Below are 20517 nucleotides of genomic sequence, written 5' to 3' on the forward strand. Positions count from 1 at the left end.
TACGCAAACATGTTTAGTCTCCACATTGTCATTCCTTTTTAAACCAAGACATCTTATTTTCAGCATATTTTTTTAATCTACCACCAAACAGCCACCATACCCATAGAAATTTGGTGATTGTATTTTATATGGTAGCGTTTATGTGATATGATGCATTTAATACTACTGCTATGATTTTGTGCCCTGTAAGAGGAGAATGAAGAGCAGTACACACCACTAGAATAGGAGATTGAAAAGGAAAGATGGGAAAAACCCCTCAGTATTAACTCCCAGTGAAGACAATAAGGAAAAAAATAAGAAATCACTTCTCAGAGGGATAAGAAAGTAGAACTAGAAACAGTTTACCTTTTATTCCAAGTACTAGCTCCCAATATGGCATATGGAAAACAGAAGGAAGTGTCATCAGAACATACTGAGAAGCAACAATTCACCAACTCTCATCAACTCTCTACCAACTTCTACACTCTCCAAAGGGTTCCCCTGCTTACTGACCTCTCCTGCATTGTTAATTATATGATTGTATCATACTTTCACAAATAAATTGTTTTACCATTCAATTTCATAAAAATACTTTCACTTACCTTTCCATTTGTGTTGCTGAAAAACTCAAATTCTGCAAGATCAAATAAGATGTTGATTACTACTATACAGGCCTGGACGCAAACCTCTTGAAAAAATTTTTGCTTGACTTCTGTAGATTTTAGTTGAAGATTTTAATTGCTCAAAGATCCTCAGTTTGATTCAAAAATTATAACCAGAGAAAGAATATGTTTCATACTTCTCTATTCTTTGTGGAAGTGATTTATGTGTTGAAAATGGCTATGGTAAAATAAGAAAACTACCCAATAATATACTTACATGTTTGAGCTTTTCAGATTATTAATATAATTATTCTATTTTTCTTTTTTCAATCACTCCTTATGTAATTATGAAATTTAAAGAGGGAACACAGGAGAAAATATTTTCTTTCCTATCAGGTACATTTCATACATAAGCTTCAGATGCATACCACCCATATTAGTACTTATATATTTAAATCACTGTTACTTGGTTATACATATTTAGAATAGAGTACTGCTGGGTTTCAGCTGAATTAGAGAGGTTGAAAAAATATCTTTAGGATCTCTGGAAAATACCTGTTTCTGGAAAATACCTGTTTCTGGAATACCTGTATATCAACAGACTGAACAACACTACATTTTGTCCCTCTATTGACCATGGGCTGGATCAAGGTCAACTAAGTCCAAGAAAGATTCTTATTGAATACACAAGGACTTAGCCTGAGACTTTTGACTTGATGTCTGTACAAATTTCATATAGTGGCTACAAGGATCCTTTAAAAATACTTTTTATGGTTTCCCTCAAGGAAACATTTCATGGCAGTCCACTGCAAGTATTTACTCACTAAAATTTCTGGAGTTTGTTAAGCATGAATACATGGTATTAAATATAGCAACTTCAATTTTCATTGCATTAAAAAAATCCTGAATTGAATGAAAATAAAATAAATAAAATAAAATAAAATAAAATAAAATAAAATAAATGTTGCTTTTCACAGTCAAGTCATATTTATAAAAATTGAAACTGTTTGTTTAACACATAAGTATTAAACATTTATTAGCTATTGGCTTTCTGGAATGAAGTTTCCTTAAAAAAAAAAAAAAAGGAAAGAGGAAGGTGTAAATAAAGAGAATTAAGTTTTACTTCATTGTAAACATATGAAACAAAGAAAGGCTTAAAGGTGTTCCCCTTCCCCTAAAGTCAGGTAAGTGTGCAGTCACAGATTCTCTTTTAATGACAGGTGATGATCTTCAGGAAATATGATGCTTCCTCTTAAACATAGTAAAGAGTAAGCACTTTAGAAAGACATTTGTTTTATTCTGTTGTTATCTTTCCATCTCACTATATGTTGTGATTGCTCAAATATGTTGGATATTCCTCAAGGCAAACACTAACATCTGCTCTTGCAATCCTTTCCCAAGCAGAGATATTAGTGATTTCAGTGGAGATTTTCCCCAGGGAATGACTTCACACTTGGGGGCAGGATGAAGTTAGATAATTTAGGGCCTGATCTACAATGTGTCGAAATCCAGCAGAACTGGGAAAGGTTCAGCAATGCTTCACAACTGGTCTCATCTTGCATCATTCAGAGTAACAAGAGTTTTTAATGCTGACTTTAATAAGAGCAACATCTGGGCTGGCACAGAGTTAAACCCATAAGAGATTTCCCTCACTCACAGGAGTACCTATCCTGGCTTCAGTGAGATTATATTTATGATAAGGACAAGAAGAACTGGACTTTAGTAGACAAATTTTTAAACCCTCAAGTCAATATTTTTAAATTAGAAGCATGAATTTTCCCATTTCCTTTCAAAAAATGCCTGGCTGAAAATTCAAGCGTAGAAATAATCTCCATTTTGGGGAATTCACACTGAAAGAGCAGAAATGACTCATCCTTTTTTACCTCATTTTTCTAGTACCACTGAAGCTACCACTTGAAAAACATGTCCTTTGCTGCACCATAAACCAATTTTTTTTCTCTTTGCATCTGCACCTCCTTTCATTGTCTATCTGCTATTAGATGTACTAAGAAAAAAGACTCAAAAGTATTAAAACCAATTAGTAAGAATCATAAATTCTACTTATTATAAGAGTCATGACAGTGTCATGTGCTGCATTTTTCATCTCTCTTATTAGTAGTTGGGCACTATTTAACTGCCCAAGCTGAAAAATGTCATGCTGATTGTTGTCACTTGGAAAGCAGGGCATTTACCTTTTAACCACACAAGTGTCTCTAAAAAGGTATTTCTCCCACAGAAATTGCCCAACCAGCTATTTACCAAATTCTGTCAAAAGTTCTAGCTGTGTAAGATACTTTCCATACAGTTGTGGGCATACATGCGTCTTAATGTACACACAGAAAAAAAATCACTGAATCACAGTTGGTATGCTATTTCTCTTATGACAGAAACACTGCAAGTTTGTATTCAAAATAGTTTCCTTTACTGATTGTTTTACTGTTCAGTGGTATCTATAGGCTACATAGTTCACCTGACAGTGTAGGTGCTCCTAGATCAAATATTAGGGTATGCTGATTAGAGATTGTAACTTCGGTGGTACAGAATTATTCAAATGTAGTACAGACTTGGTGATAAGCCAGTCACTAATTTGGTCAAATTTTGACTGCTGATATTACTTTGGGATGTCACTGGCATACTGTCATCTGTCATTTTGGTTGCCAGTGAAACTAACAACGATGCCACCAGTCACAAACAATGGAGTAGGTTGAAAAATAATAATACAAACAAAGTTGTGCAAGAGCTCTGCATATGCCTGGGTTAGTTAAACAGATGGTTTCATCATAAGCTGGTGTTTGACAAGGAATGCAGGTTTAAACTGTATGAAGCTGCTCCTGGAGGTAAAGGCCCAGAAGGAGGGGACTGTCATGTCCCAGCATAAGACAGTAACAGTTAAAGCTGATATTGCCCCATTTGATTCTGCTTTCCTTGAAAGACTGCAGGCTGGAACCATAGTCTGAGGCTTTGCCCTGCTATCTCTCTACTTATGAGCACTATAGAGTCAGTCAAGACTGAAAATCATGAGGATCTAGGCTGCATTCGTGGCACTGCTCCTCCAGCTTTTCCCCTGTGTCTCAGTCTCCTGCTCTAGTAAGCACAGCTGCAATTCTCACTACTTCTACAGACTATATAGACAAACTAGAGAAAAGTAGAATTTTCACCACTTGAAAAAAATTAAGGGACTGGTCTGGTTGTTGATTCTTTCTCTGTGGTGTAAAAGTGATTTGTCTTGTCTAATGAGAGAAGTGTAATTTGACTGGCTTGAACCCACCTCCCTTTTGAAGCTGTCTCCACTGATTACAGAAGGAAGCCAAATTATTGCCTTGGACAATTCATCTTATTTGTAGAAAGGAGAGGTGAATTCCATCCAATCCATTTCTGCAAAATGATAAGAGAGTTTTAGAATTAAAGCCATCTCCTTTATGCCTTTGAGAAACATAGCTTTATTAGAAAAATTTTGCTCCTGCAAAGAGATGTGGCTATAGAAGGAATGGGTAGGTAATTACTATTTTAAGAGAATTTATTTACATAGCTCTTTTAAAAATGAGACAAAGTAATTCTAATACATTTCAAACTAAAACATCAGTGGAAGGGTGTTGGTTTCCATGTAGAAGGTAGTAATTATTCTCTAACTACAATAAATTTGTCAAAATGGGATGTATTTCAAAAAATCACACATGCAAACTTATAAATCCTATCACAGTATCATTGATAAGATGCCAAACAGAGAGCGTGTTCCTTTCTCTCTCCCAAATACCTGCACAGACGTAAACTCAGGCACAGAGCAACTATATTGCTGCCTCCACCTTTACTAAATTAATTCTTCCCAGGCCCATAATTGGCACTCAGCCACGAGGCAATAATCTAGCCAGGATCACACAAGCAATGTGCTCATGGTGTTTTCTCACACAGCACTTGTGAAAGGCACCTCAGAAAATAGATTTATAAGGAATCAGAGAGATGTGGAAAGTGTCTGCATGCTCCAAGTACAATCCACTTGCTCTTGGCTGCATAACGGACAGACAAGCTGGGAAAAAGACACTTTCCCTGTGCCGATTTGGAAAATCCTGTGCGTGTCAGTAAACCAATTGAATGCCACTAAACTAATAAAACGTCACACAAGATAGCAGCTCTCTTCCTCCACCTTGCAGGGACTTGGCTGAAGGAGAAATAAATCATGAGCTGCATGTTTTCAGATGTTCATATCTAGCTGCTGTGAGGGAGGCAGTGACATATTCTTTCAGTCTTGTTAGTTGTTCCGACTGTCCTGAAATAAGAGGACTGTTTTGTGTGTATGTGCATGTTTTCTGTTGTAGTCTCATGCTGTAGTGTGATTGAATGTGGTTCCTTTATGTAGCTTGAAATTATTTTTATGTCATAGAAATTATCTTTGATGGTTTTGAAATCTTTGTTCAGGTCTATAAGGCCTTTATAAGTTATTGTTTTCTTATAAGTATTCAAAATGGAATTCTTAAAATGCATGAATTTAAAAAACACATGCTCGAGATGGAATAACAGTAAAGTGTAAAAAGTTACAAAATGCATCAAACAGCACAAGCAAATAGTTTCATCTACAGCTGCACACTTCTTTGGCTTATGCAATCACCTCTGAATATCAGAGCGCCTCATTTCTGCTATTTCTCTTAAGTCCAATGACACAGAAGCTGCTCTGCTCGGTTCTGGGCTTGGGTGCTCACAGCAAGCCCCGGTGACAGGCCACTCTCAGCTGCTCCTGGTCCCCAATAATTAGCCTGCTATGGCAGCTACCTCTTGTGGTTTTGCCTGTGAGAGACATTTGACACAGCAGACATCAGAGGGATTTTTCAGGAGGCTCTTGTGGCGTCCGAATGGCTCTTAATTAACCACTTAGGTATCCTCGTTCACTCTCCTGCTTGGCACTTTCCAAATGGTAGGGGTTGCACTGTGGATCTAAACACCGGGGAAGCATGCTATCAAAAGATCTTGTAAATGAAGGCTTGTGTAAATTATTTTTAATGATTCCCTCCTGGCACATCATTATGTTTGTAGTTACACACAGGCACTTCAGAGATGGCTCATCTTCCGTAAGGTCAGCTGCAGGACCACCATAACTAGCTGCAGTCAGTAAATGGCTTATTAATTAGCACAGTGATTTTACATTGCTAAGAGCTCTGATGTATGGAGCTAGAATTGTAATTGTGTAGGATCGAAATAATAAGCCATCTCAGGGCTCCTTATGCAAATTGCCATATTATAAAATCATTACCTATCTAAACACTGAGTTTTAATAAGAATTACAATGATGAATTTTATGATAATTGACACTCAAATTTTAATCTCTTGGATTTTTATCATTTTGGTGGTTAAAGTGTGTTTCTAATTAAATGTTGCTTAAAATGCAAAGGATTGTTTAACAATTCTATTCAGTTCTAGTTCAAATCAGGTTATTCTCTTTGGTCATAGAAGATGGGCCTTCTTAGTAATAGGTATATGACATTATGTATTACTTGTAGAGTAAGATGTTTAATCTTTCTCTTTTTTTAACAATTATGATTTTGATGGCACTGTATTGTCAACTGTGAGATAGAGCATAGTGCGTGTTATTGGGTCTGACTTCCACAGTAAAAATTACTCAAAATAAGGAATTAAAATCTAGGGAAGATTTTTAATGCTTATGATATTTATTATATTTTCCTTCTTTATTTATTATTCTAAAAGGTTTAAAGAGAGATCTAATAGTTTTAATCTTAGATATGCATGAAAAGCTAACAAATTTCAAATTACTATTTATAGCATAGTACAAAATACCTAAAACCGATAGATCATTAAAATTTCACAATTGTATTTGCAGACAGATTTTATTTGCATATTACAATGTTTGTTTATTTTACAACATTTCTCTTCTGTGGAATAATTAATTCAAAGCCAATGCATCAGCAACAAATCTGGAAAAAGTTTTTATGGGTAGAGGCATAAAGCATCAATCTGAACATACCTTATTTCAGTGCCCCTCCTAAGATCTTGCACTGCTTGGAAATTTTCTAAAGAACAGCAAATCATACACACTAACTTGTTAGCACAATGAAGATAAATTTCTGGGAAGTTAAGAAGTTTTCTCCTATGAATTGATCATTTCAATGCAGAGTATGGCATTGTGGAAATAGTCTATGGCAAATGAAAAGCAGAGAATTGTGTAAAGAATGGCCATACCAAATGAGACTCCAAGTCCATCTGAAGGAGTGCTGTTTTTCCATCAATTACCAAAATTGCATGTCTTCACAACAGTAAAAACAAAGGAGAAAAAAAAAAGTATGTTATTTCATCTGATTAGACTTCAAGCCCCAGACTGCTTGCAGCTCAGGAGCCACTCAGAGCTGAATATGGCTTCTCTCTATTAGCAATCCTCAACACACTTCTTCCATGAGATTAATCGACTGTCCTTGGAATCTTGTAAGCCTTCAGTATCTACAATTTCCTTGGCAAGGTGCTCCACAGATCTGTCCATTATTGCGCATCCCTTGGTGTGTTTTGAACACAGCTCCTCTTTGTTTCTATGAATAGATTTCTGCACCTACACAGAAAAAGCAAATGAACACCAAGACCCTCCATGCTGACAATAATTTTGCAGATACTAGAAAAATACTGCGATCCTAATACAAATAATACTGCAAATGAAAAAATACACGAATAGTCCCATAGCCACTGTTTAAATCCTAATACTAATTGGTGCATTCTTTCCAGTTTTACAGAAGATTGGTACAAGTTGATGGTACTTGAAATAACTAAAATGGAACAAAAAATGTCTGTGGTATTCCCAAAGTATTGAGAGAATATAGTGGGACTTGAAATGCTCACCTATTCCTATAACTTTTGGCTGCCATCTCAGATAAATATCAATACCACAATATCATGTCCTGCAGCTTTCCACCAAATTTTTTCACTGGGGACATAGGAGAAGATTGAAATTGATATCTGAAAATAACACGTATAGATCAAAAGTGATTATTTGAGCTTTGCTGTGATTCAGATATTTTTAGCAAAAAGCCTGAAAGAAAAGGGAGAATTGTAATTAAAGTAAGTCTCTATTGTTAATTACTATCTAGTAGCCTTCTTGCAGTTAATACTTTGAGGAATTCACTTCATGCTGATCTACCATTAGAAAGAGGTATAAGAATTAATGGAGATGGACAGTCACTATGTTGCTTCCATGTTTTTTGTTTTAAATCATGTTTCAAAACTGGAAAATAGACCCATATAGAAACAAAGAATTTTAAAAGTCAGTGAAGGTTGATAGAATGCTAAAATTGACAGATTCATAGGCTGATGAAAATAAATGTAACCTGACTGGAAAATGGGTTGGGGTGGATTTCAACACATACTATACACATAAGTCTTTTAGCAAAGTAAATCTAGCTTTTACATCTGAATATAGAAAGAGGTAGTTCTAGTATTAAGCTGCATTTCACTTTGTGTGGATATATGTATTATGTGTAAAAGCTTGTTCCAGCTTGTAACTGAGCAAGGCCAGATCTTGGTGCTTTTATATGTTATATTGGACAGTTTATAGAATTCTGAATGGCACTGAAATACAAAGTTTCATTCATACTTTTTTTTCTAAGTTTGTCTTGAAGTTTTATTTTAAGAAGAGTCTGCCACAACCTTATGTTTTGACAGCTATAAAGTATTGCTTAGGAAGGGGCAGAAAAAGCATACAATTGTTGTTATACTGTAATGACTGCATTTGGCATAGAGGAATGATTAAACCAAAGCCAGACAACTACCAAATTCTCTTTCCTGTGGTTTTGCTGCTTTAACTCTGCTTTACAGGCATCCAATGGCATGGTCTCTTTACAATCTTTTAAACATTCCTCTGTGATTTTTGGTATGCTGTGCACACTAGAATGCAATCAACATCTGTTAATTTCTGTCCATTAAATGTATTATCATAACACACAAGCATGATGTTTTATTTGTATGGCTGAAATGAGACTTATGACCCATAATCCATCATCTTCCTGTCATATTTTTATATGTTGTCTATTCAATCCCCAGAACAGTTTAAAAAGCGTAAAGCAAAACTCTCCTTAAGTTATAGACCAGCTGCTGAAGTGTCCAGCTGAAGAGGTCATTGTGCTTTATTTTTGCTGAATCTAGCAGGAGTTGCTCATTCTAAGCCAAACATAATACAACGTGGATGTCCCCAGAAGCTTAATGTTGAACTACCATGTCTAAACTTTCTAGCAGGCATTTTTCTGAAAATATCATATTGCAACAGATAATGCTTAGAGAACATGGATTCAGCTTAAAAAAAAAAAAGGTAAAACATCAAGAAATGTTAGAACATTTTTTCATGTATGACTACAAAGAAACTCTCGCTAATACTGCATGGATAAAAATAGGAAAAATACTTTGGGGAATGGTGGTTTTTTTTAGAATTAATTTAGAAATTATAGAATATAATTTAAATTTAAATCACTGGCTTATTTAATAGTCTATCATTATTTTAATTTTAAAATTCAGTTATATAGAGCTTAAAATTATTCTTAAAACTTTCGCAAAATGTATGACTGCTCAAGAATTGGATGTATTTTATTGTATTTTCATAAAAGTCTGATGGGCCAGTTATGTCTGACATCAGGGATGAATAAAAGTCCTTTGCAGTCAAAACTTGGTTGTGGCTATTTTACTTACCGCAGTGCAATTTCATACCAGTGGGAAGTCTAATGTAAGATATAAGCAGTAATACCTACATGTATTTTGCAAATTATGGATGGAGTCTCAGAGCTTATTTTGAGTTTTGCACCCTTTAGAAAAATAAATGCACATCATAATTCAAGCTTGTATCTATTTTCAATAACATCAATAAGTATTCATGGTACATATTACACTAGAGAATAGATCTCACCTTTTTAATAAAATTTGGAAATGCGGGAGAAATGGAAGAATAGTAAGAAGAATATAGTTTTAACTTACTCCACGGGACACTCAAGTTCCCAGTCACTGTAAACCAGCACTTATGAAGCATTAAATAAATATCAATGGAGACCATAGCTTGGAAATGAGTAGTATATACAGTAACTCAGTCCTGTCCATTTATCTTACATTTCCTACTCCATATAGAGAGAAAACACATCTTCTGAAACACATGTAGTACAAAAGAAGAAGTTGCAAAAAATGTTGCAGGTATGTAGGATATGTCTTGGAAGAAGGGGAGAACTGAGTCACAAAGTTTGTAGAGTGCTAGAAACACTAACTGTGCTAGAAGCAAACAAAGAGAGTCCTGGTTAGTTAGAATAACTGAGTTTTTTGAGTATTTGTTTTTTTAAGCAGGGAAATATTTTGTTTTATTCTTTAATTTTGCCAATTAACTAAGTCAGGACAGAGTGACCTGACAAACATGGTGTTTCATGTATAAAGAAGAAAGATCAGTAAGCTAGACTAGACTTGTCAGTCTAATATATTCTTTCCACAGATCATGAAGTAACTACAAACCTTAAAAGGTACTCTCCAAGTGGACTGCGTGAATCTCTTTGCATATAGGTAATGTTGGTAATAATTGGTAGATGCGTCAGAAGGAATATATATAGTGTATCTAGGAAGAATCTAAATACACATAATTATGCAATGCCAATGGAGAAATCCTTCTGGAAACAGACCTTCTGAAACCTAGTGCTTTTAAAATAGAAAACCACTACCACCAATCTAAACATGTAATTTTCTTGATACTGTGGGGCAGGTTTTGTTTTTGTAAGAACTAAAGAACTGGTGATCACAAATTCTCTTAAGTGTTCCTTTATCAAGTTCCCCATACAATTAGTAGGTGGACATGACCCATCACAAATTTTTCAAATGTAAGCTTCAGATACCTGTTTCTGTGACTCTGTCATGCATTTCTCATTTGCATAGCTAGAACAACTTGAAGAGATTCCTTTTTCCCAGCACCAGTATCAGCAAGAGATAAACCATTATTATCCATTTTTCCACTATGATCCACTATCATCATCTTACTAAAGAAGTTGAATTTTTAATGTTTTCTGACTTTTTCATTGAAAACTAGCTTCCTGGAGCAAGGAAAAGGCATTTCCCCTTTTTTTTTCTCTTACTAAGGTCTGACAGTAAAACATGAGTGTGCTCAGGCTGCTAATAGAAGTCTCAGTAAATCTTCGAAACAGGAAGCATTAGCAAAGCAAACACAGAAATTTTCACTAGCAGCCCTAGCAAACTTTCAAAAAGTGCTTGATTGTGCCTAAGATCACATATGGCAGCAGTTGATAGCTGTAATGTCATGTCCATGTAAATGGCTGACCTGTAGTGCAGAAAATTTTTCCTGTTTGGAAAAAAAAATTAAAAACTTTAGTGACCTTCAGAGAAGCTCTGTTTATTTTCATACAAGGCTAGTTTTTCTATCTAAATTTCTAAGAAGTTGAAAAATAGCTTTCCCTGCAGGAGCTGGCTAGACCCTTAATTACACACTCTAAATACTTGCTTCCCAACGAGTCACTCTTTCTCACAAGTCAGGGGCTTTTTTTCCTAACAATTTTGCTGCTGTTTTCTGCACTGCCTCTGATTTGACTATATCTTCATGGTATGGTGATACCCAGGGCTCTATATCATATTCCAAACAACACAAAACAAAGGTTAACTCTAAATGGGATGTTTCTTATACTTCAGTTGTAAGTTGGTTTTACATTTAACTTACCTTTCAAATTAATTGATACAATTATGCATCATTATTCATATTTTTATCTCCTCTCTCATTTTAGGTTGTTTCTTAGTGTTTCATAAAATTGCTGTATATTCGTCTTTGATTTCTAGTTCTGCTGAGCTTTGCTTGCCTTTAAAATAATAATTACTAGGACCCTACATTTACTAATGCTATTAAATCTTAAAAGGTCTTGAATTGAAATCACTCTAATTTTTGACCTATGTCAAGTATATCTTTAAATTCTGACATTCTAACAACTCTATTTTTCCTGAAAATAAATTTCAAGAAGAAGTAGCTACAGGAATTAATGACCTGAGGTTTTACTCTTATCCCTTTTCTTCAATATAATCTCTATGAAGAAAACTGTCATTGTATTGAACAAGTGTGATTTTTGTTCAGCAAATATTGAGCCTTAGAAAAAATGTTTCACTGTTTGTTGTTGGATTAGCGTTGATACCTTTTCATGGGAGAGGAGTTTTGAGTACCACTTTTATACCAGCCACTGCAGTAAACTTTTTCTGGGAGTGGTTTCACAGGATTTGAGCAGGAAAGACTGCTGAGGGGACCACCTATCTTTAAAGACCAGTGAGCTGCCATGTTAGAAACACCCTGCTGTTGGGAAGAGGGTCGCAAAGATGTGTGAGGCAGAGATTAAGTCAAGGTAACATGTCTGTGTAAATGACTGCTCTGACCCATCTGCTTTCCACTTCAAAATTTGTAGTGTTTCTGCACACATTTGTTGCTGCTGTCAACAGATCTTACTTTGTTTGCCTTTCCTGACAAAGCAAACACCATTTTTATTCACGGAGAACTATGTCTATTCTCTCTTTGGCATCTCCACCTGTTTGAAGCAAAAAGATCTAAGGAAGGAGCCAGTGGATTGAACTCAGTCAGGCATTTTCTTTTGGGTGGCCATGGCAGGTTTACCTGAGGAAGTGTAAATGCAATGAAAAAACTGTTTCTCTGCTCACAATCCCATTTATCCTAGAGCTACTTGAGGATTGATACAGTCTTTTCTGAGCTGAGTCTGGCCCAACAAAGATTATTTTAATTACAAGGGTCACTCTATGTTATCATTACTCCAAATTGTGCAACATTCTTGTATATTTTCGGGTTGTCATAATGCTTCCTTTAGAATTCTGTATGAAGAAGTTTCTGGGGGGATTTTCCATTGGTCATGCATACTCCCACTGTAGTAATTTCCAACATTACATAGATAAAGCCTTTGCATGGACTTCATTTTGCAAATAATATCATCCCATGATGGCTCCACACTTGCTCCTTAAGCTCATAAATTCCATGTCCTTCTCCTGCTTTCCCATCAGTGCAAAATTTGATCAGTAAAAACAATGACACAGTAAAAATGTCTGAAATACTGGAAGGGTTGTTTTTGGTTTTTTTTGGATTGGGCAGCAAGGATATCTAATGGAGGTACATGTTTATGTATTATTGTATATAAACAAAATTATACTAAGAAAATACCCACACCTTTAATTCCTCCTTTGAAAAAGACAGGTCCACAGAGCCCTTTATTTCTGAAATAAAGCCCTTCTGATGCTATATATTTAACAAGCTTTAATTAGGGTTTATTTGAAGAGCTAAACCTTCCCGATATACTTTTTTTTCCAAATTTATCTTTTAACAGTGACGTTTTTTAGTAAAGACACTTACAAGTGACTTTAGACTGTGTACTACTGGCATTCAGTGAGTAATAATAACATTTAATCTTAAACATCAAGAGCTGTCTGAAGATACTATTATTCAAGTATTTTCAGAACTTTTATTCCTAGTGCTGTGTTTGTAAATTTAACAACAACTTTTGCTTTATTTATTAGATTGCTTAATGCCAAACTGGTGATAACTATTGTGAAGCAGCAGCAAAGAAATAGCTAACCAAAGAACAGCAAATCCATTGGCATGGACTAGGGAGCACTGCTTGTTTTATTATATATCCTGTGATAGCTTTCCTTCACACAATGAAAATATTCTTCTGGATTATTCTATTGTCTTGTCTAGTGTTTATAATGCTTAATGGAACTTGTTTTTTACCTTCCTAGCCATGACTCACCTGTGGAACATGGAGTGCTCTTACTCATATATGTGTATCTGGGGAGGTAGCAATACCCAACTAATCTGGGTAGCCAAAACTACCTCATGATACTGTGTCATCTAAGCTACCATAAAACAAGAAAATTGGTTAAGGACCTGTTTAAATCTTATTCTTTGCCATTTTTGTGGTTGTCTCTAGCCATTTATTAAAAATTTTATTTTCTCATCTCTGTGGGTATTTATTTTTGCATTCTTTTGCCTAACTAACCCTTGCTGGTGTTATATTTTTCCTGGCATGATTTTCTTCTGTAATCTTTTCACTTGCAGTTTTTTACCACTGCAAATATTTCTTGCTTCCATCACTTGCAAATGTAATCCTGTATATTTTTGAACTGTACTTAAACATTTTATTTATTTGTTTATCACTGGTTGGAAGAAATGAGAAAATGCACCAAGAAAAGAGTATAGATGCAGAACAGTCATCTTTTTGCCAAGACATGTTATTGTGTGTTCTAACCAACCACAGATTTACAATTAATAGTAAAATATACAGTAATTTCCCTTGACCATCCCTAGCAGGATAACAGTAGGGAGTTATTTAAATTAAATCAGAATAATTATTTTAAAATAGGCTTCATTAGATATATAAATATAAATCACACCGCCACAGATTGTTTTAAAGTGGCTGTCCCAAGGGCTTCAGAAAGACTGGATGATGAAAAAGGAAATAGAAAAAGGGCTTGGAATGAGTCCCAAGAGAGCACTTTTGAGTCATTTCAGTTTTACATTATCACATTATATTAAACATATTGAAAAAACTTTAAAGACCTGTGAACTGGTGACAACAGTGAGGTGACATGCTCTCACATTATTTCCCAATTTTTTTCAGTAGTTGACTTTGACTTTGTGCAGCTTTTAATGTTTTTACAACATTTTACATTGTAAATTTTATACAATAAGGCATACTGACTATAAGTTATAGAATCTTAGATATTTATCTACAGGTACTAATTACAGAAGACAGCAAGAATTGCTTACTTCCATTATGAATTCAAATGAAGGCAATATTTAATAAAATGTTGTTTATCCTGATTTAAAGGATTTGCAACTTTTGCTATTGTCATCCTTATTTCTTTGTTTACTGATTTTCTTATAAAATTTTCTACGGCATGTTTTGGAAGAATGTGTTAGCGCAGCATATGCGGAGTTTGCTCTCATAAGGTAGAGGACCAAAACCTCATGTACAGATTTTGGCTGGTTCAAATTAAAATATAAAGATTGTAGCTATAAGGAGGGATAAATAAAAATATATAAAGAAATTTTAATATAGTGAAAAGTTAAATTTTATTACTTACAAAAACAAATAATAAAATATAACTCCTTTACTAAGTTCCCCATTTTTAGACTTAGATAGTATTAAACAAAAATGATCATTCTTTCCTTACAAAAAGATAATCTAAACAAGATTAACGTGAACTTGATAGCAATAAAAGTTCATTTTTTCAGAATTAAAAACTTAATAAATGGCATAGTCATATCTGCCTTATCATGATCTTTTAAAACCTCAAAGAAATAATATTTTTGTATTTTTTGTATGCATGGCTGATTTTTCATGCTAGGAATTTAGAAAGAACAGCTCAGAGTAGTTTCTTGGGATGTAATTTTTAAGACATTATTGTTGTGCTATAAATTTGAACTAAGAACATATAAAAGTATCATAGGCAGGAATGAACAGGAAATATGCATGATGCTTCCAGATCAGAAGCTGTGGTGTCTCCCAGCACTGCCCTCTTTGTAAAGGACATAGTTACAGCTGTCAATCAATCAGGCCACTCTGCACGAAACTTTGCCAATCTTCCCGGAAAGCAAACCAAAAGAGTTGTAATATACATGCGATATACAGCATTTATAAAAGAGGAGGAAAGGGATTTCCTTCTTGCTTTCTGAAATTGACATTCTGGTAGCAGAATAGTTCATCAGCATATTTTCCTGAAGTATTGCTAAAGCAAAAATGTGAAAATGTCAAAAAATATAACCTCTTAAAAAAAATTCTTACAGAGTAACAGGGAGCAAGAAAAGTTAGTGATACAGGCACTGAGCTAGAAAGCAAGGAAAAATGAAAAATATTTTAGTCTTTCAATTAAATCTAACTCCCAAAATTGTCCACATTTCAAACTGCTCCTGTATCTCTTCTAAATCTGAGAGCCTGGGCTATCTTTCCTGGGATATCTTGCCATGACAGTAGAACAAAATTACAGAAATCAGAACACAAAAAGCATCTTGCACTTAACAGACAGGAAATTTTTAAGTAATCTCTTATTTTTTCTATATTAATTTATTTTTCAAAGATGTTCCATAAAAACATTGACATAGCATTTAATATTCTGCATTTTGTTTATTTTCATTTCAAGGATATCTGAAAGAAATAAGTATTTAAACTTCATGTTACTATGAACCTGGTAATGCAATACTGACACAGTGCCTCTATTGTTTTTTCATAATAAGAAACAAACATAAAATATGTTTTATTCAACTGAAACAAGTTTATCCCACATGTGAACTAGTGATGATATGTCACTATCATATAATAAAATTTTTTTTGCTTTCTATCTGGAGCTAATTTCATTACTCCACTATTAAGGAGCATCATTTACAGCATTTGCTGATTATAATTATTTGCTTTTGCAACAATATTTTTTTTCATATCATTTTGGTCTGAATTTTATCCTTCTTAATATTTGTCAGCAAGAAATATTTGGTCATGATACCTTTCTGTATAGAGATGTAAGCACCATCATTTAGCATTATATAGATATAATTGGAAATGTTTGGAAAGAAAAAAACCAACCAAGTTCTTTAGTGATTCAATATAGGGGTCTGTGGAAGCAAAGAAATATTCATACTATTGAACACAGCAGTATTAATCTCTATTGTCTATGATGTATTTTTTACAATGGTATTTGTGAAACTGACTATGAGAATGCATAGATTTTATGTAGCCCTCTCATTTCCTACTTAGATGACAGCAAAGATGATCATTATGAAATTGTACATAGTCTGATTGTAGCTCTTAGGAGATGTAATATTGGTGAAGACCAAGAGCTCATCCTCACAAACGTCTCTGCCCTAAGCAAGCCCGGAGTACTGATCACATAGTCATGTAGTTTGTAGAGGCAGAAGTGTGATTCCCCTAGCAAGAAGACAGCCCAAACACAGAAATATTCCTGAATTTCAGGAATAAAGAAAAGAGGCTTCAGAAAAATAATTCTAAATATCTGTATGGCCTATCTTCCTCACAGTATGACTTTTCCTGCAAAACAACACACATTGGAAAGAGAAAGATAGAGTAAAAGAACTTGTTCAGTTATTGTTGGAGTTGCTCACTGTTCCATGAATTGCCCCTCTATTTTCCATCTTCCCTTATCTTCCCACAAGATTTCTACCCAGCTGTGAGTGGCAAGGGTCTCACCAAGCCTTGATGCCTTGAACTCCAGGGACAGGATTGTTCTTACAAGGGGTGCTGTGAGCTTGGGACACACAGGGTTTTTCCCTCCTGGTCAAGAAGGTGATTGTACTGCTCTCAGCACCATTTAGTTTTCTCACAGAAGAACTGAGAGGCAAAGAACAAGCAGAAAGCCAGCTTTTGCATTAACTAAACAGTTAATCAGTTAATCACCATCACAGTGTAGGATTTAGACCTATTTTTATTAGGACCTTTTTACTACTAGAGACTACTGAGGAAATAATTTAGGGTGAATCTTCCTATAAAAATCTGCAAAAAAATCGAGCATAAAAAGACTTGCTCATTGTGTGCAAAGGGGAGAAAGCAAAGAGAAACAATCAAATCAAGGAGAAAAGTTTGTTGCTTTGGTTGTTTATATTTTTTCCCTTACACAGGAAATTTCAAAATCCTCTCCTATATAATTTAGCTGTTGTGTAAACTATCCAGACTAATATTTTCAGCTCTTGAGTAGGGTAGGCATAGATAGACAAATTGCAAAAATGTTCTCACAGTATTTCCACCTCAAAATCTCTTCTAGGCAATGTCCCTTAAAATTTCAATTCTTGCCAGAATAGCAGCTCAGATAACAGGCTGAGATCAAAGCCTCCTAAATCAAATCCAGTGCTTTCCTAAAATACAAACAACAAACAAAACTCTCCTGATCTGTTTGCTCTGATTTCTGATTTAAAAAGCCTGTATCTCAACTCTCCATTCATTTGCAACTCGTTTATACTCAGAATCAATTGTCAATTAGGAAATGTCCTCTTCACTTTAAGATGTACAGGCCCTTAAAAAAACCTCCAAAAATCCCTTACTAAATTAGATGTAATCTAGATTTTTGGCAACAGAATATGAAAAGAATATACCTAAAAGATAGCAAATGTATCCTTAAAAAAATCAAAGTTTTATTAAAGATGCTATTCTCTCAAGGCTGCCCCAACTTTTTCCTTTATCAATCTCACAATTCCTTATTAATTTATTAAACCTTATTCCCAAGAAGCTACTAGGAACTCCTAAAATTGTTTTCTGAAGACTGAAGAAGGTACCTTGAGCATCCTTTAGTTTGAATAAGGTTTGTCTAGCAGTATTCTTCAGTCTGAAGGCCCATGTTCAGCTTCCTTTTAAATGAATTAAACTGATCTAAAGGTCTATTTTAGGCTTCATGTGTAATACATTGCCAACAATCAGAACTGTAAGTTTCCCAGGAAGCTGGAATGGGAGCTTGCATCTAGTAACAGTTCTTGTATCTATTTATCTTTTACAATGAAATACATAGCTTTATGCAAAAATTCTGGCTTAATAAGATTTGCATATGCATATAGTTACATTTTTAAAGGAAATGGGACAAGCATTTTTCTCTTTCAGTTTTCCATACTTTTATTTGCCTTTTACTCCATCCCTGAAACCTTAAGAAGGAGTTGAAACCAAATAATGTGCAACCTTTTTCCTCATGTATGATATACATATATACATATTATGTATGCCATGTGTGTCTTGTGCATTTCTATCTACCCGTCTGTATAAAACCATATACCTATACCTGTATATATGATGTATCTATATCCAATCCAAAATCTCACGGCTGTCTTTCATATAGCCACATCTTAGGGGCATGGAGGGGCCTGAAATCCTCATTCATTTTGCAGCTGCTCTAACATCTATACAGGAGAATCTGGCGGGAGAATGTAAACCAAAAATATTCTTGAACACCTAGAGTAAAACTGCTCTGACCCTCTTTCAGGAACAAGGCTAATGTATGAAAATATGAGATTTATAGGGATTTTCTTTGTGTAGTTTAATTTCACAAGTGAATGTGTGGAGGAAGGGTATTAAGCAACAATATTAAGCTGGATGGTTTGGGTGGGGTGCGGGGTAAGTTAGAGAAGCAGTTTTTGTCTGCCTATATAGCAGGGTACAGAAAGCCTCTATTAGTATCTCATTAGTCATGACTAATCAGCACTCAGAAATGAGTGCTGGATTTTGTTTGTTTTGTTGTGGGTTTGGGTTTTTTTTCTATTTCCAGTGGCTGAAATCTCATAGATGAGAGTAACTGTATGATCTTTACCACAGACAAAAGCCTGTCAGCCCCCAGTGTTTTAATCAAAGCAGTAGGGACCTTTAGCAATGAGTCCCATTTAGCTACATTTTCTACCCTAACTGCTGAGTTTCTCCTGGGGGAAAGAGCAGCTCTGTTGCCTCCCAGAACTGCCTATCACAGAGGAAGTGGTAAAGCACGACAGTCTCTGTGATTTAGAAATGTAGAGTTGTATCTGATCATTTCTCTGGGCTTTTCTTCTTCTTCTGACAAAGAGACTTTCTGTGCCCTTCTAAATGCTTCAATATCTGTTTTCTTTTGAGACAGTGGACAGCAAGGATATTGAAAGTGTCAGAACTGTTCAGTCTAGAAAAAGGAAACCAAGGTGAGTTGTGATAGGTGTTCAACTATGTTGAAGCATAGAGATGAAAAGAATAAACTGTTCTTCTTGTGCCTCATAGATAAGACATGAAGCAATGAAAATACTTTATGGCAAGGCAGGTTTAGGTTAGGCACCAGGAAAACACTCAGCACTACTAAGGCACTGGAATATATCTCTGAAGGTTCTCATTATTGGTATGCAAACACCTGCAAGGAGTAACACATATAATTTCCTCTGCTTCCATATAAAGGTGTGAACACTCAGCCTCCCCAGTCCTGTTTTCACAAATCTATGGCAATGAATACTGTGCCTTGTGAAGGGCTAGATGGAGTTAAAGAATAAAGTAAGTATTTATTAAAAGGACTCAATGGATACATCTTGGGCAGTGCAAGGGTCTGGCCAGGGCTACACCCAAGATGAACCCAAAATGGTCACAAAATGGAAGACCGATCATGAGGTCTCACACTTTTATAAGTTCTGGTTCATTTGCACATTGGAGTTAATTGTCCAATTATTGCTTCAGGTTATGAAGTACCATCCTTCTTGTTTTTCTCTCTTCATTCTGCCACTGTTTATGCTCTTGGGCCTGAGATTTGGATTATTTGTCCTTAGTCCCCAGCTAGAGAAGGAATTGTTTTTTCTACCTTCTCTGTGAGGAGAGCTTACCATCCCCTAATATGAAGCTCAGAAGTACACACTAAAGTAGTACAGAATCTGAAAAATAAAAAATCTAAAACCTGAGGCATCAATAGGAAACTTACCTCAATTCATACACAGCATATTACATTCTGTAGTCAATGGATTATGTTCTATATTCTGGATTTATATTGTATATTCTGTTCTACAGTTTTGATTTTATTGTGAAAAAATGATCTATTTCCTATACTAACTTAAAATGTGCTACTTAGTTGGATAAGTCACTCGATACCTTGGCATAATAGTCTTATTATTTAATTCCCTGCTTACATACAACAGAAATTTAAATTCTAAAGTACTAGGCTTATACAAATAGGAATACATTTACGACCCTGGTAAGCAAATTTGAAGTTCATAGTTTTGATACAGTTGTCTTTGCTGATCTAATTAAGTAATTCTGCAGTAATTTGTGATATGTTTTATTCTACACCATGACCATGGATGTTTTTTTTCATGTTTTCCCCGAAGAGTGGTCAGTGGCACACACTTAAAGATCAGAAGGTATAAGGCAAATAGATTCAATTTGCTTGGCATACCTTCCAAGCTAGAAAAATTGCTTAAATGTTAATTTTTTAGATCAGGGCTCTCTAT

This window comes from Camarhynchus parvulus, chromosome 2 (genome assembly GCF_901933205.1).
Source record: "Camarhynchus parvulus chromosome 2, STF_HiC, whole genome shotgun sequence".
Taxonomy (NCBI): Eukaryota; Metazoa; Chordata; class Aves; order Passeriformes; family Thraupidae; genus Camarhynchus; species Camarhynchus parvulus.